Here is an 18,504-nt window from a genome sequence, read left to right on the forward strand (position 1 = left end):
TTACTTAAAAGTCTGTTGTAATTTATACTGAAATGTAGTTCCGGAACCATATACTGTCACAGAAGAGGATAGAAAATAACAATTCATATACGAATTCATTCGATGTTTCCTATTTCTCATAATGTAATAAATGAAAGGCCACTGTATTTATACAACGCAAAATTAATAATGATCATGACAATTTCGCCAATTCCACCCTATTACAAACTTCTCTCCGCTTTCAAAACGTCTTATTATATCCATTGCTTTTATCTTATCTTCGATAAAAGGTGCATACGTAGTCGCACAGGTGATTCTGTGTTTGAATTCTGTTTTTTTCCACCTGTCCTAAGAAAATTAAATTGTGAGTATTATTTTCTCGCGAGCATTGGCCACCTCCTTTTGGGTGTCGCGTCATATAATAAATAATATAATAGAGAATAAAGAGTGAAGATTGTCGAGTCAATATACGCGTGACCTATGTTTTCTCCCACTACAGGACTGTACTGCAGAGTTCGAAGATACACGGATATTACATGAAAAATGCTGTATGACTCGAAAAATTGGTCGGGGTCACTGCAGATACAGGAAATAGAATCCTACTAAAACAATCCTGTACTGGAACGTAACAGATATTTACTTGCAAAGCAAGAAATAAGGAATGTTGATGCTACGTTGCCAATGTTTACAGTTTATGATGCGTTAGTTATCCGTGGAGCGTGGAAGGAATACAGATACCCATGTTTCCGGTAGATGGATAGTCCAGTATCCAATTAATAAATTTCTGTGCCATGACTTCTGGTTCGTTAGCCAGAGTTAAAAGTACAATGTGAAATTTCCAAAAATTCAGAGAAATAAGAATTTGTCAAACAATTAAATACTTTGTACGAGCAGCACGATCAATTAGGATTTAAACTAACCAAACGAAGGCAACATATGTGAAACTGATTTCACAATTCTTCAAAGTTTGACACGTGTTGAATCCATTTGAACAAACGCTATCGTATTGTAAAAAAAATATTGCGTAATTACAAAGATTAATTTAACTATGAAAATTTCCTTTATTCCACTTACAAAAAAATATCTATACAACACTATTAATCCCTTCTATAGCACTTAACTTTTATAAGAAAACCAAATATAATATATGTATAGATTGTTATATGTTATCAAATATAAAAAATTTGTATTTATTTAAAATCTGACTAATTTACTCAACTTCTAGATCACTTGTAAAATATGACTCACTTGTATGTTCTCCTGATCAATCTGCTGCTCAGTAATTTGATGTTATAAAAATACTTTTGCAATTTTAAATTTTCATTTTTAAAATGATAACTTCAAAATGTTTCAACTTGTACATCTAAATTCATTCGCACTTAATGTCTTCTTTTTATTAATATAACTGCTGTAATCCGAGACCCGTCAACTCGAATAAAACACATTTGACAGATACAAATGCAGCGTTTGAATGAAAAACTGTAGTCAATTTGAGAACGTATAAGGCTTGCGTGCAAGACCATAGTGTTGAATATGTATATGCTGAGCGAGGAATCCGTATAAACATTCAATTGGCTGATTGAATTATCGAACAGATGTTACATCAATTTATTTGTTAATTGCTTAGTGTTTTTGAAAGATACAAAACGTAAACACGATCGATCATCGACAAAACGGCCGCCCTATGAATGTATTTATCACCGTTCACTACACTACACTTCGCTGTAACTGATTACTTGTAATTCAATAATAAAGTGGAGAAACTAGATTTATGTGTGTTGTAACCTCTTTCTGAATTGTTTTAACCAGTACCTCGTTCGCGCGAATCACTGCTAATACTTAGAATAAAGTAATAATTAATTTTCTATAATTATCCGATTACTTCATTTATAACTGTTTGTTTAATTATTTATCATTTTTATATCGACCAGTTCGATACTATTCCCTCTGCTTCTTTAGCCATTAGATTTTCCATTATCTCATTTGATCTTGTAGTTTTGCAATTGTTATTGTTGAATAAGTATATTGTTATTCAAAGTACAAGTAGAACCTCAGCATTTAGTGTTCTGCACATTTTAATTATCTTCTATTTATTGCCCATTCTAAATCTTGGTATAGTTTTAAGCTTATTCTTTCATCTGAAGTGACATTGCTTCGGTTGCTGTAAAATAGAAGCGGAAGGAAGGAAGGAAAAGAGAGGGGAAGAACGTTTCGTCCTGGGCCTGCTAGTGGACTCATCAATAAGGCTACCTAGCAGGCCCTGCCTTAGACGCTGGGATATTAGGGACAGGTCAGAACTTCTATATATTAGAAAGGATGGATCATCGGGTACTTTCAGGAAAGTGTAAACGGTGCTGACACTCTAGTGGCGAGTGTCGAAAGGCCGCCACACATCTATTATATTCCCTATTTCTTCCTCTTAATCTTATATTATTCAAGCTGCGTCCTCCTGCTCACATCTTCTGCTATGTTTCTCTCAACATTATCTTTTGTTTGCCATCAACTAAATCATATTATTGTATTTATTTCTTCTTTGGTTTTGTTCTATTTGTCCACTAAACAAATCGGATTAAATAATGCATTAATCCGACTTACGTCGAAGATAAGTTATGAAGTAAATGGCAAATAATACCAATCGTCTTACGGACAGATACATGTAAACAAAATTCACTGTAATAACAGAAATTTGTTTTTCCACAATTATCAAAAACGAAAATGTAGCCCCTTTTATACATAAATACCAAGCTTTCCGAAATATACGAGCAAGAAGTTTCAGAAAGTGAAATGTGGAATTTGTATGGTATGTAGTGACTGGCATTAAAAATTTGGTAATACTATTTGAATTTTATTCAATATAAAATTATTTTTATCCGTAATGCTAAAGGAAAACTTTAAATTTATGTACTTGCAATTTTTTGCCCTGCGTTTTTTAAAGGAGCTAGAAAAGTAGAGAAGAATTAGAAAGGTTTGAAGTGAAGTATTAGGTCGATAATTGGTCATGCTCTTAACAAAGCAGTTGGAAAGGTCGCGTTATCTTCCTTAAAATGGAAAAGTGTGATCTGAATTCCTAACAGTTTTGTCAAATTGATGGAATTAGCAGTATTCTGTATTAGAAAAATTTAAATTTCGTACCATCAACGCTATAACAAGGCTATATATTTATATGACTATAACTATATATATTTCTACAGGTTATAGTCTTACAAATCTTTACGTATTCACTTCATCTTTTAATGTTTTCGATATATTATGAAATCGGTAGCTAGATAACTAGCGTTAACTGTAGATATAGATAGATACCTCACGATCTAAAGATCCTATAAATATAGATACCTCTTGAGAAAACACGAAATATTTGTAAATACTAAAACGAATAGAAAAATTCTATTCCTCGAATGCTATAAACTTTGAATAAGAATCAACGATAACGATAACATTTTATCGTAAAAATAAATGACAAATAGTTTCAAAAATATACATCTGCATGTGTACGACGAACAGTGGTCTTAATGTTTCTAATCTTGCTAACATAAATACGTGCCATAAATATTGATTAGGAAACAACTTTGTTTGATAAATAAAAAGAATTTGAAAATAAAGATCTCGGAGGAAAGCTGATGCTGAAAATTTATATAATAGATTATGAAAAACTTTTTTGACAAACACGCAAATACTAATTTCTGTCACATATCAAGTGACTTATAATATACCTTGTACGTATACGGGTCTATGACTGGCGTCCCTGTTAATTTCACCGCGACGATCACCGTGACAAATCGAATTGACGTACACCAATTAGATACTGGACGGAAGCAGCTATCTCCCTTTCCAACATTTACCAGATAGGATGGTTTGCGGATAATTTCATACTTCACAATACCGTCTACCGATAAAATTTCACTGGTGAGCGTAGAATTATATCGGCAATACTTTCTAATTTCTGGATGAACTACTTAATTTATGGAAAGGTAAAATTCTCTTCATCCTCTTCATTTTCTTCTTCGTCTTTTACTTTTCTTCTTTTGTAGTAAACTCAACCAAATTTTTAATTTTATTATAACAACTGTAAAATATAACTGTAATAATTTATGCAATATGTAATTACTAGGCTGCGGATACTTTGAATATTTTATATTTCATTTGAATATTATATACTTTTTTGAATAACTTTTATATATATATATACCAATACTTATTGTTGAACGTATTAACAGAGAAATAGATTATACAAAGTATTACACTACGTAGTATTCATAAAAACTTCTGTTGAAATGTCACCAAGTAGTTCGAAAAGGTTAAGAAATTATTTGGAAATAGAATGCAGTTTTAAGAAAAAATTCCCGATATAAATGCATATCATATAATAAATAGCTAAAATTTTAACACATGAAATTGTCAAGGAATCAGTGGAAATTGTAGACTGTTATTCGAGTAAATTTAAGTAAATACATGCATCCGATGCCGTCGCGTAATGTCAGAAGATCATTTTCCGCGTACGAATTAATCTTAATTAATAAATTAAGATTAATTAATAAATAAATTAAGATATCAATTGTCTATAGCAATAAGAAGGAGATTTAAAAGCTGATCATCGTTAACCCGTCGATCGGAATGTCCAGGCTTTTTAAGATTAGGGAAATCAACGATTTCAATTTTGACGGACGTTATATGCAACTGTAGCCACAAAAGATATTCATAAATCGATAGATAGTTCCTTCATAACTAAGATGTTATTCTAAAAACAGATGAAGATGATAGAGTCGTGCATTCATCACAAATAACACAACCTTATCAAAAGATGAAGGCAGAAAAGTGTACGTGTACACTGTTTGGAACTAATCACCTCCATATGCATTTGGAGAGATACTTAGCTGTGACTTCATCTACACTAATGCCTATTCGAACCGCAAAGGCATATACACAAAGCATGCACAACGAGGAGAACTACTAGAAGAGATATCAATGTTTCAAATTCTACTCAAACTTCCTTAGCTCGAAATCCTGGTGAGAACTATCGTCAAATATGGTATTATTTCATCTATCTCATTCCTTAACAATTTTAGAGTTAATAAACGGGAATCGCTACTGAAACTGTTTCTTCGTATCCCTTCCCTTGTAATTTTGCATCTCTTTATACCGAGGATAAAGGAATTGATACTATGTCGTATTCGGATATTTTTTCTTCAATCTTTTCTCTTCTTCCTTAATTATTCGTATGACAGTTATAAAGTTAATACAATAGTATTTTTAAAAAATATGAAAACTAGTCATCGAAATTTGCATGCATTAACCAAATAGTGTAATATATTTTTTTAAGCCTCAATTTCAATATATAATAATAATTTAATAGAAGAAGAACCTAATTCTGAATCTCTGATCGTATAAGTCAGAAATATATATATAGTGCACTGTTAAGACCCATTAAATTTTTTTTTTTTTTTTTTAAACAGCCTAAAGCAAAGGGAGATTCGGCCGGGTCCGCTAAGTCATAAAACGGCAACCGTCGATCTGTTCATTGCTTGGTCGAATATAGCCACATTTGGCAACCAACTGTCCGAAGCAGGAATAATATCCAAAAAGCCACCACTTTGGAAGTCGAGTTAATTATTGATCAAGTCGAGGCGCTTTTTGGGTTTATTGCTTGCTACGGTCAGGATTAGGACACGCGGAATCCACGAGTGTGTCACCCGAGGGTAAGTCTCGATATCTGCGAGTGAGCGATGGTTTGGGGCGGTTATTCTATTTCGATTTACATTAATCAATAATCTTCGCCAGCCATTTCCCTTACCAAATTTCGTAGAATGTCCATTGATGAATCCGCATGTCCTAGCTAGAGAACACACCCACCGGCGAACCTTTATAAGATCTGGTCATCCATAGGAAAGAGAGTTAAACAAACGGAACATCTTAAGAGCACACGTACCAAATTGCTTGCCGAACGTTTCATTAATTACTGCACTCGCCAACAGTTACCGAAATATAATTTTGTAAGAAATACAAGTAGTTGAGGATCATTTTCTATCACAGTTAATTCCATCAACGTTAAACTAAGCGTTGGCAATTAATATGCACCGATGCAACATCTCTCGACACAAGTCATACCCGCTGCCCTATGAAGTTTTGTGGAACAACAACATCAAAATACTAACCTAATGCCAACATTTATTAAAGTGTCACTTTCCCGTCTTTTTATTCTTTGCTGTCCTCTTTCGTCAAGCGCGCACGTCAACGATTGCGGGCTATCATGCACTCATTAACACGCTGTACTCTAATGTTCATCGATCTTTATCATTTTATCGCTATGATAATTTCAAATTGTTATCAACTGTTGGCATCATTCAATTATTTATTGGGATAACACAAGCAGCTTTCGCAATATCGTAATATGTATTTACCTACGGAGTTTAATCAGGCCGATATATATATATCGATCTGTATCTCTTGTAACGTCCTGGCATTAGCGACTGACCCATGACGAAGGTGCGATGTTTTTCTGACTGACCAATTCCAAGTCACCCCCTTCCAGCTTGTCCGAAGCACGTTACGTTTTGGAAGCAGGGATGATGGGGGGCGGGGTCGCTGATAGACGAAAGTTTGGCAACAGCGCAGAGATTCCACCAGGTCAAATGGACGCTAATGTTACAGATTTGCTTATTGAAGCGAAACTAGACCCTAATAAGAAACTGCGAAACTCTATATATCACTGACTGTACGTTATGTTACTAATACTTAATCGTTTTTCGAAGTTCTAAGTGTAGAATCCTTGCTGTATTTAATAAAAATGTTTAAGTCTAGTTCGTGGTTTAACGAATCAATGTAATCGCAATCTCAGCATCTAAAGAAAATGTTTCCTGCGTCTGGGTCCATATAAGAATCTTACATATTAATTCGTCCATCTAAGAGTGTGCCCTAATGTTCTGCCCAGAAGAGTGAGAAAACTGTTATGTTCTATCGTAGGTCCTGAATTTGGTGGGAAGTTTATCATTCCATTGTTCCTACCTTTGTAGAGTGTCCGCACGTCCAGGTCTAAGTACCAGTTCCTTCTGGTCTCCATACGTCGGGCAACGCGAAGTTAAACATCTTTCGATAAAGCTGTTGATAGTTTTCCACGTGTTTGTCAGTATTAGTCCGAAAAACTAAGTTTACAATGTGTCAATTGGTATGGAGCACGAGCGATCAAAGCCCATATTGCGCTAGAAGGCTTAGCACTAACCTTGATAATCAAGTAACATGCCGTGACGAAAATATTTTACATTCTTAAAAGTAGCAGATGTTTTTTTCGTTTGTTTCATTAACTTGGGATACTCCGGTATTCCAAAATTTAACATGTTCATTCCATACCTGGGGATCCCTTTCGGTAGTCGTTGCAGCATTACTTTCCTCGGTGACATCCGGATTCAAATCTCGGTCTAGACAAATCCGTTCAGCCGATTCTTTTTCTCTTAATCTTACAATATCCATTAGAATGTGTGGATTTGACTGACTTGTTCATATACAATCCGCTTCTGCGATGACCATTAAACTTGTGGCTAAACTTGCATCGGCCGTGGATTCTTAGTCAATGCGTCAACTTGTTGCATACTGTGCCTCACTCGATATTCGATAACAAAGGTTAAATCTTCCGTTTTAAGCCACCAGTGACCGATTCGTGGCAATAAGTCCATTTTTGTAAACATGATACGTTAACGTAGGACGTTACAATCGGTCATCACCGTGAAGAACAATCCTAACAGATACACACAGATTGGTATTTCTGATGGTCTAATCGGCTGTGTTACAAATAGTTTAACATAACACATTACAAATCCTGCTTATCATTCTTTAATACTTTTTGAATGTATTAAAAAAGTATTAAAAAAGTATTAAAAGAAAAAAATATATATATATTTCTGTAATATAGGGAAAAAATTGGTTTGAAAGAATAATACACACTATATCAGATGTATAGTACAATAATATTAAAGAAAAAAAAAGAAAAAATATATATATATAAGATTGTGGCGGCACTCGCCACTAGAGGGACAGCACCATTTACACTTTCCTGAAAGTACCCGATGACCCATCGTTTCCAATATATAGAAGTTCTGAACTGTCCCTAATATCCCAGCGTCTAAGGCAGGGCCTGCTAGGTAGCCTTACTGATGAGTCCACTAGCAGGCCCAGGACGAAACGTTCTTCCCCTCTCTTTTCCTTCCTTCTTTCTTCCTCTATCTTTACAGCACAGCAAAAACCGAAGCAGCACAGCCGCTTCAAGATATTAGTGTGTATTATTCTTTCAAACCAATTTTTGCCCTATATTACAGAAATTTCATTGCAGGCAATGACTTCGTTAATATGTCCGAAAGCTGATGCTCTGTAGAAATAAATTTAAGTTGTATAACTTTCTTCAGAAATTTTATATCAATATGTTTTGATCTTTTGTGACTGCTTGAATTGTTTGCAATACTTATGCATCCATTGCTATCCTCATAGATAACAATTACATGCTCAATCCTTATATTTATAGTAATCGCTAATTATTTTAACCAGAGTGCTTCTTTAACAGCTTCAAATAGAGCTATTTCTCCGCTTCAGTAGACGAAGCCGCAATTGATGTTTGCCGCCTCATATTCCAGCATATAGTACATTGCTCAAATAATTCAAAAAGGTACCCAGTTGTACTCTTCCTATCATTTATGTGCTACCTTTCGAAACAGAGTCAGCATATCGAATCAAAAGATTATTATACTGTCCTCTTACATAAGTTAATTTAATATCTTTCGAACCTTTTAAATATCTTAGTACACGTTTTAATTCTTGCTATAATTCTTTATTATTTTTATTCGTGTATATGCTCAAGATATTTACCGCGGTACACAAATCAGGCCGCGTACACATTATTAAACATCCTATCAAATTTCAACATGGAGCTTCAAATTTTTATTTGAATTTATAGCTATATAATTTAATTTGCTTGGGAGAGGCGTGCCTACAGGTTTACAATCCTGCAAATTAAACTTTTCTAATACTGTTTTTATGTAAGCACTTTGATCCAATGTCACTTTATCATTCTACTTTATGTCAAGCAAATACTTTATTTCCTTTAAATCGGTCATTTGGAATCTACCCATTAAATATTTCTTAAAACTTTCCATTGTTTCACAATCAGTAGTAGCAATCACAAGATCATCAACACATAAGACAACATATATATTTTTACATATATTTCCTTTCTTCAAGATATAGATACAACGATCTACGGATGAATCTCGGAAACCTCTTTTTCTAAGACTGTTAACAAATACTTCGAACCAACATCTAAACTGCTTGTTTAAAATCGTATAAAGCTTTATTTAATTTGCAAACTTGACCAATTTTGCTTTTAACTCCTTGAGGAATTTTCATATAAATTTCCTCCTTTAGTTTATCATTTAAGAATGCAGTCTTAACATACATATGATGCATTAACAAATTATATTGATTTGCAAAAACAACTATAAACCTGAAACTTGTTATTCTTGCAACTAGTGCAAAAGTTTCATTATAGTCTACAAAATACTCTGGACTAAAACCACGAGTAACAAGACAGGTCTTGTATTTTACAGGATCCCCAAATTCATTGTTCTTAATAGTAAATATCCATTTACAATCTTATATATTTTGATTTTCGGAACTCTGTACTAAAAGGAGGTTTTGTTTAGCAAAAGAGAGTCTACTCTTCATTGATGGCCTGTTGCTATTGAACTTTTGGAGGGAGAGAGTGTCGTGTACTAAATGAGTCACAAGTTCCTTCGATAGATTTATTTGGTATCGCTGATTCTGAATCTCTGCCTTGAAACTTGTAAAATCTGTCTCTACCAATTTTTACATTTGCTTATAAACATTTTCTTGCACCCGTACGTCTCAGTGATTGGCCACCGTACATATTGTGGAAAGCCAATCACCTTACTTGTTTGTGGCTGCCGCCCTTCTTGTAGCTTAGGAAGGGTGACACGGGCGTTGGCGGGGGTAATTATTGTTAAATATTAATTTTCAGTAATGTAGTCCGATTTCCCGAGGTTCGCTTACCTGGAGCCTAACGGTCATGGCCATTTGGGCCGCTGGACCCAGGTCCACGGTAATCCTCGGTTTATGGCGTTATGGACATGCTATCGACGTTGATTAAAGTTTATTTTTCTATTACTTCTTAAAAATATTAGAAGCTAAAACCTCAAAGGTAGCTTACTTATCCTGCACACCATAAACCGTGCTAGCTATTTCTACAGCGAATATTACTTTATTGTTACTGCTGCTAGCCGCTACAAACTCTATCATCCCTGGTTCCTATTGCGTCAAATGAATTTGGAGCTTTATATACGACTAGGCAACCAAGAAATAATCACAATATATATCATTTTCATTGTACGATATAGGGGTTTGTTGTTTAATCTTATCATTCTTTCGAGGCTCAGGTTTTTCTTGCATTTCGTTACTAGCATTCTGATATGAAGATCTGTTATTAATATGTATTTCAACTACAGATTTATTGATTTCCTCAATTAATTTCTCATTTAAACTTACTTTCACACTCGGCTCTGCCACATCTGATTTATTATCATCAGATTTATGACCAATCAGCATATCTGATTTACCATTATCAGATTTCATACGCTTTAATACATCTGATTTATCACTAATAAATTTATTTGGCTTTTCTACTGATTTTAACCATTGGTTAGATTCATCAGTTTTACTATGCGAGTCCTTTAAATTGATTCCCCATCAAGCCTTACTGTCGACCGTGTCGTCAATTAAGTTGTTTCATCTACTATTACATCCGCCAAATATTACATAATCGTCAAAAACTATGAAATGTTTTGTTAGCGATTGGTCACTCTGTAATTTTAATCTTAATAATTTTTGTTTAATAACTAACTGCGTAACCAAAATCTTCCTCTCATATATTAAATCTAATTTCCGGAGAATTCCAGATGCATTATTTTCTGTAGTTGCGAAACCGAAAAAAGAATCGGACAAATATTCTACAATATCGCCCTTTGCGATCCTTTCTGATTTTCTCCATTCTTCTGTTTCGACATCAGGAGCTGGGTCATCCATCACATTTATCACACGTAGCTCATTCAATAATGCTCGAATCCTCAACTTCCATACGCTATATATATCCTCATCAAATTGTTTAATATTTCTTCTTGAATCTTCTTTTGAATTTTCCATTTTTTTACTGTTTCTCTTTTTGTATGTCTATATAATCACTACACTTAATGTTTTACTTATAGTTTTACTTTACGTTTTTGCACTTTATGTTTTACACTATTAACACATACTATATAGTTTAAGCACTTATTATAATTGATCAAATAATGGTTATAATATGTATAATAGAAAAAAAGTACCGATTAAAATGTTATATTATTAAATTACACTATTAATATTATATTATTAATATTATACTATTAACTTTATTCTTAAGACACGAAAGAAACGTCCGCACGCTTTGAGAGCTCAACTAATTGTGAGGACACTACATAGAAAATTTGAGGTCCTCTCTCTTAAAGTAAAAATGACGACGCAAAGTCTGGACGTCTTTTCCTTCAGGCCCCTAGGTATAATCAGTCGGAGACCTTACTCAAACCGATAGATCTCTTTCACAGTTTATATACTGGATTCTATTTGCTAACACACAAGACTCATTTTTGTTTCTCCGTTGACATATTAAAATAATCCAACACTCTTCGTCGTCTAATCTCAAGGCATGGCCCCGTTACGTAGAAGCAATCAGCCTAATTATATCGTCGTCTGTACACTGAGTCTGTCCATCCGCTGCACCCATGGTTCCAAATCTGTACTCTCACGAGATGGGTCATACTTATGTAAGAAATATCGGGTAACAGGGTGCACGGGCGGTCAACGAGGGCCGTGTGCATTTCCCTGCGGCATCGCCCCACTCTGGGGCCTTGTCTAAACATACGAATGGGCCATGACGTTGAGGGTGTCCTCGAGGCTAGTACGAATGGCCTAAGAAGGCATTCTTGTACGAACCTTCGGGTGAACCAGGAATAAATACGCCCAGTAAACGTTGAGCAATCGAGTTTTTACTTTATTTTCATCAACATCTTAGATTTATGTTGAAGTATCACCTATATTACTTGAGTATTTCACTTAAATCAGAACTTGCGATATGTCGAATGAAACACAACATATCTAAATTATCTCAAATATTGTTTAATATTAAATAAAACTTTATTTTCTTTTTTCAGCTATTGTTCACACTTAACTATTCGCTCATCATTAACGTTAACGTGCAAAGTAAGCATAAAAGGAAGACTTGTTTTCATATTAACATTATGTTAACATTAATTTGCTCATGTCTGAATAACAACTTTCTTAATAAAGTTTTCCCATATTTCTAAAAATAATGAAGGTAAATTTTGGAGATGGTTATATGAATTTCACATACGCGTATCAAATTTTGAACACGGAGAGATGAGGCAGACGATAATGTTAAAGCGGCAAGTGTTAACCACGTATTTTTATTTGAATAGTGTTTTGCATTTTTTGAGTCAGTAATTCCAATAGACATGAACGTGAGACCCATGCTGCATCTCGCTATTGGTGAAAATAGTGTAATATTTTTGTGTATATCATTTTTTTAAACTAAGTTTTAACTAATTTACGTTAAATGAAACTTATAGTACATTATAAATATTGAATTAGAGTTGAATTGTTGTCTATCTTTTGATCGCCGTGAAACGACTGTTTACGCCATACACAATAGACACTTGTTACAGTTTCGGAATATATGCTGTCGTACACGGAATTTTAATGGATTTGCACATAATGTATCAATCAGGTAATAAATACTTATGTGTACACTTTCACGGATGCAGGCCAATAGATGGAATTCATTATGATAACTTTAATAGTAGAGACTTCTTTAATTTAAGAGAGACCGATAGTTACGTGTATGGGGAACAGTTGTTCAAAATGTTTGTTGAGAGTTGAAAATCAGAACAGATCGGAGAGAAATTCGTTCTGCAGTTTTGCATAAACTTACCGTTCAAAAAGTATTAGAAATGAAAATATCTGAACAATCGATAAACAACTAATCCTGTGTATGTTTCTACTTTTAATTTACACAGTACAACATTAAATGTAGTTAAGTCTTATTAATAAATCAATCAAAATAGAAGCAGGTATAAAATATTCGTTACTCTTCGTACTTATTATAGAGTATTTATTACAAAGAAGCAGCCGTTTTAAATTTATTAAATTAGGTCGATTAAATTTTGCATGACCATGATATATGTATAGAGTCATGGAGAATGGATGATTGATAAAAAAAACTGGTATGAAATTTCATATGATTCGTTTGTAGGTAAAGGAGGAATATCATTTTTTTCTCGATGAAAGTTATCGATGAAAGCTATACATACTCCGAGGACGACTTCGATCGAAATGGATAGAAAAGGTCGATTCGTTAAACGAATTCCTGTGATTTTGAAAGTTTGCGAGTTGCTGGACACACGGATCAGATACCATAGCTGGAACTGGAACGGGCAAATGCAATGCAGTTGGTCGCAATGGCGATAGAATAGTGCGGCACCGGCATAACGCGCATAATAACGAGCGCTCGAGGCCTTCGTAAAATGAGATAGGACAGTAGGCAACGAAGCGGAGGAAGGGCGCGACAAGGAACCATGGGAAAGAGGGAAACAGAGTAAAGGAGACAGAGAGGAACAAATGGACGCAGAGACACGGAGGGGGAATGCCTATCACTTGGAGAAATCCAATACAATGCGAACTATTGTACCCACGTTCGCCATCCACTCCAATTCCTAGACTGCAGATATGCAGCTATGCTGTCTCAATCCTGCACACACCGTGCACAGAAAACGTTACACACGTATTTGTGAGTGTATCTACGTTGAAGCTCCCGCGGGTTCAAAAAGAACTGGATAAAGAAATTATATAACATAGGCTGGTAAACCAAACGTCTACTGATTCAAATTCTTTGGCTACGTACCCAAGAAGTGGATTCTTTATAAAAGAGTATTTTACATATTTTACGAGATGTAAATTTTTTTAACATTTTACTTAAACAAATTGTCTGCAGTATAAAGTAGAATAATACAGTACGGTATTTATTTTGTAATTTTTTCCAACATCCCATTCATTTTCCGCTTACTCGGAAATAATTCTTCTAAATTGAACTTATTGTGACATCTATTATATTAGCAAAGAAAGACTAATCGCTTGGGATACGCTAAAAAAATATATAAAAATCTTGAAATATATTTAAGAATGAAAAAATGATTGTAACTGTATCATATAAAATTGTGTGATATTGTTCTTATTTTTTTTACAAAGTAATACATTTCAATTGTATTTTCAATTAAATAAATAAGAGAGAGAGAGAGTGAGAGAGAGAGAGAGAGAGAGAGAGAGAGAGAGAGAGGGAGAAAGAGAGTGGTGTTTATTTTGTCATTTTACGTTTATTTAGATACCATGATTTTTTTTTATTCTGCTCTGATCGTAATAAATTTAATTTGAACCAAATTTCAGATATCCAGGACGCTAATACGCATTCCACCTAATACACCTTGTGCATTTGACCACATTTGTTGTTGCGTCCTTCGCTCCGAAGGAAGAAGAGTTCTCAAGAAATCCAGCTCTAAATTTTCTTCTATAAATAATGCATTCATATTTAGCTGATACTTTTCTTAGGACACTAACTTGTTTTTAGGATAAACTAATACCTGAATTTAGAATAGCTTAAAACATTACCAATGTACAAATATACAATGTACCAACATATCACCGGAAATTCATTAATTATTTAAACGCGTTAGCGTTAACTTAGTTAATTGGTATAACAGCTAATACTTTTGTCGATATAAAAATAAATTGAAAGTTATACAAATAGCTATTTGACACATATTTTATATTATACAGTTTTAATTATATATTTATTTACTAATATATAATGGTAAAATAATGAATTAAGAGAAGCAGAAAGATTGTACTAAAATTATGGGAAAAATTGGTTATATGTAAGTACGCATAGATGTGTAACATGAATTTTGGTTGATTGAAACAGTAGTTAATGTGGAACAAATACAAACGAACAGAAACAAGCACTGAACATGGCTCTCTTTACTATTCATCAATGTCAAGTTTGTATCTTGATCACAAGGACAATATTATGACATAATGAGATGAATTAAATGATTAAGTAATGATTTTTCATTAGATTAGATTATTTCATAATTATTAGCAGCATGAGACTGTTAATAGTGTATAACAAAACATTTGTTTCAGAACCTTGTAGAACATGTTTTTCTATTTGTTTGTAGATTATACCTTTTCAATTTGCCGATTTAAGGTTATTTCAACTATTAGTGAAACACAGATCCACGCCAAAGCTTTAAAGCTCAACGTTTATATCAGGAGAAACTCAGAACACATCAGTAAAAATACAGAAACACAAAAAAACTCAGTAAAAAACAATTAAATCAGTAAAAAACATCATACACATTCAAAACTACTCATTCAAACATATACTCACTGTTCTTGTTACTAATAAATTGCAGTATTAATGTAAAAGTGCAACCATTTCAACATCCGTTCTTAATACACTTAAATATTCATTCAACGTCATTAATTCAGCAAGTGAAGAGAAACATACCAAAAAGTCTGCTTTTAATAAATAAACTGTTGCTCTTGCCAAAACAGTAGATAATCTGAGAGCACTTGTATGTAGAGGGTCGTTACGTTAGCAATGAATTATTGTTGTATCGCCGGAATTTCAACGAACAAATCGGTTTATTGAATCAGTATCAAACAAATTACATCACTTTATTTACTATTCGCGATTAATAAACATACAAATAGGAGATTACAAAAATAGAACAAATAAATCGTGAATCAAAGTTAATGGCACAAAACTGGCGAATTTCTTCACAACATACGATGAATGCATTAAAGAAATTAATTCAGAAATGCATTGGTTCGATGTTATCAATGTGAACAATTCCTATATTATTAATATGAACAAAGATTATGTTAATAAAAACGTACCAAATGTGGTGCAAATTTGTGTGTTTGTAATTGTTTGTTGTACCTTCCTCCTATTTCAATAAAAAAAATCACATTAGCGAACCGCAAACCGATTATGAATGTGTTTTTCAATTAAGTTAATTGCTTTGGTAAATATAATATTTAATTTTTTACCGAATGGAAAACTATGTGGAATAAACAATTTTTACATCTCTCAGCAAGCATTGTAAAACTTTAAAGTTTTGGATCATTTTTGTTATTGTCTTGTATGTAACAAGCAACCAGATGAGACATATAGAATTGATTACATAAAAGAAAATTTTAGTACATTTAGAAATAATAGTAAACACTAATTCTAAATGAGAACTGTGACCATTTTGTATAATATTTTTGATACAGTGGAACTGGCTGTTGGTTTACCGTTCATAATTTATATTTAATTTTAAAGCTTAATATCATGCAACAATGAAATTACTTTCGAACATCCTATTACGAATAAAAGTTGTTTTCTATTGGAAACAGAAATAGTATGACACGACAATGGAGAAATGAATATGTTAGAAACCGATGAAATTAGAGATAATAATATAATATTAAAACGAGATGGTACTGATTCAAAATTTGCATAAATGTATGTATTAGAAAGAAAAGAATTGAAGTAAAAGAGGAAACAGCAGAGGAATGTTTAGGGGGATTTGTAGAAAGAGAAAAAGCGTTTACATGCGTTTACATTACAGACATCCGATGATGCATTGTTACTGTTGACATGCTGGAATGTCAGGCTCGTATGACGCCTCGAGCATGGCTATTATTTGCAAAGCGATCTCTCAATTTAGGACAAAAAGCACTTTGCGGAGTCGAGTAATAATTATTGCCCTGCTTTGCAGTTCATTCTTCAACTTTCGCCAGTTACTATCACGATCATTTCGTCGCTTTAACTATCTCAAACACGAATAAACAGCATAATTTAACTGAAAAAGTACACTTACACACAAGTATGTGTACAGTTTACGTTTCACATATTATACATGAAAATAGTTAATATGTGCTTAATACGTACAGTATAATAACAATATGAAACTTTTGCAAGTTATTTCGTATGTCTTTTATTAATTTGAAACAAATGTTTGTGACATGAAAGGAATATATGGTACAAAAATAGTATGCACAGTGTTCGCGATATATTGTATTAGAGCAACGTGTCCTTCACAAATAGTTCTTTGATAAAAATCAAAGAAGAAAGTATTTTAATATTTTTTATAGCCAACATGATAGTACAGTAGCATGAAATTCTTACTTTACTGACGTTTTTTTAGTAACGAAAAATAAAAGTAAGCACCACTTTTTTAAATGAAATGTATGCTGTTTTAAACGTTTGAGAGAGAGAGAGAGAGAGAGAGTACTGTCAAAATAGATTCAATCGTGTGCTATATTACAATTTAATATAAATAATTACATTACTTCCCTTTTCATATGTATATATGTATGCAGTGTTCGGAAAAAGAAAACCGTTCAATATTTATATAGTACGTAGAACACAATGCACTAAATAAATAAAGCCTCAGTAAACATAGGTCAAAAGATGAACCATTTGTGTGACCCAAACATTTTTGTTTACTAGCATTATGATTAACCTTTCGATTAGAAAACTTTTCTATGTAAAGATCACCAGAAGATTTCCATTTCTTCATTAGAAATAACTACAGAAAGTATCTGACATTTCGGCACGATACTTTGTAACTATGTAATATTAAAAAGATTCCCCATAAATTTACTGTCGGCTGTGTGTCGTTAAATGGGGACTTGCAGAATGCGATTCATAAGTATTGAAGTGAATATCGCGTGCGATGGAAACAAATAAGTAAATTCATTCGCTGGCAACAAAAAATTTGCTGATTGCATTAGTATTGTTATTTCTATTTTTTGCTTTTCCCACTGCTATATGTGTATGCCTGTGATCAAAAAGTGTTTTCCAATGCAAAAAAATCGTGTCGGTAATTGGTAAGACTCTGTCATTCACGAGTATATCACTCGTAGTTGGCAGTGAATGGGTTAATCATAATACTGGCAAACAAAAAAGTTTATATCTCGTAAAAGATTCACCTTTCGACTTACGTTTATTGAGGCTTTTTTACTCGAACATATAAATATCTATGCATAACAATAATTGACATTTTTCTTTGAAAAAAACTAAAAGACGTAATTTGCTGATAGTAACTATCCTAATCTATAATTTCCGTGAACAGGATGAATCGCACAATTAGAATTTGTGCAACTGTTATAAGAAAGCATTGAAAGAGTATCACAATGATCGTTACCGATGGACATCACTTTAAACACCTACAAGTATCTATACCTATAAATTTACATACCATCCTGAATATAGTATAAGAATAAGGAGAGTATTAGATAGCTTTCTTTAGTTGATACGATGCTCGTTACAGAGTACGCACAGCATATTTTGCTGGAAATGACCCTAAGCTGTCATAG

This window comes from Xylocopa sonorina, chromosome 2, assembly GCF_050948175.1.
Source record: "Xylocopa sonorina isolate GNS202 chromosome 2, iyXylSono1_principal, whole genome shotgun sequence".
Taxonomy (NCBI): Eukaryota; Metazoa; Arthropoda; class Insecta; order Hymenoptera; family Apidae; genus Xylocopa; species Xylocopa sonorina.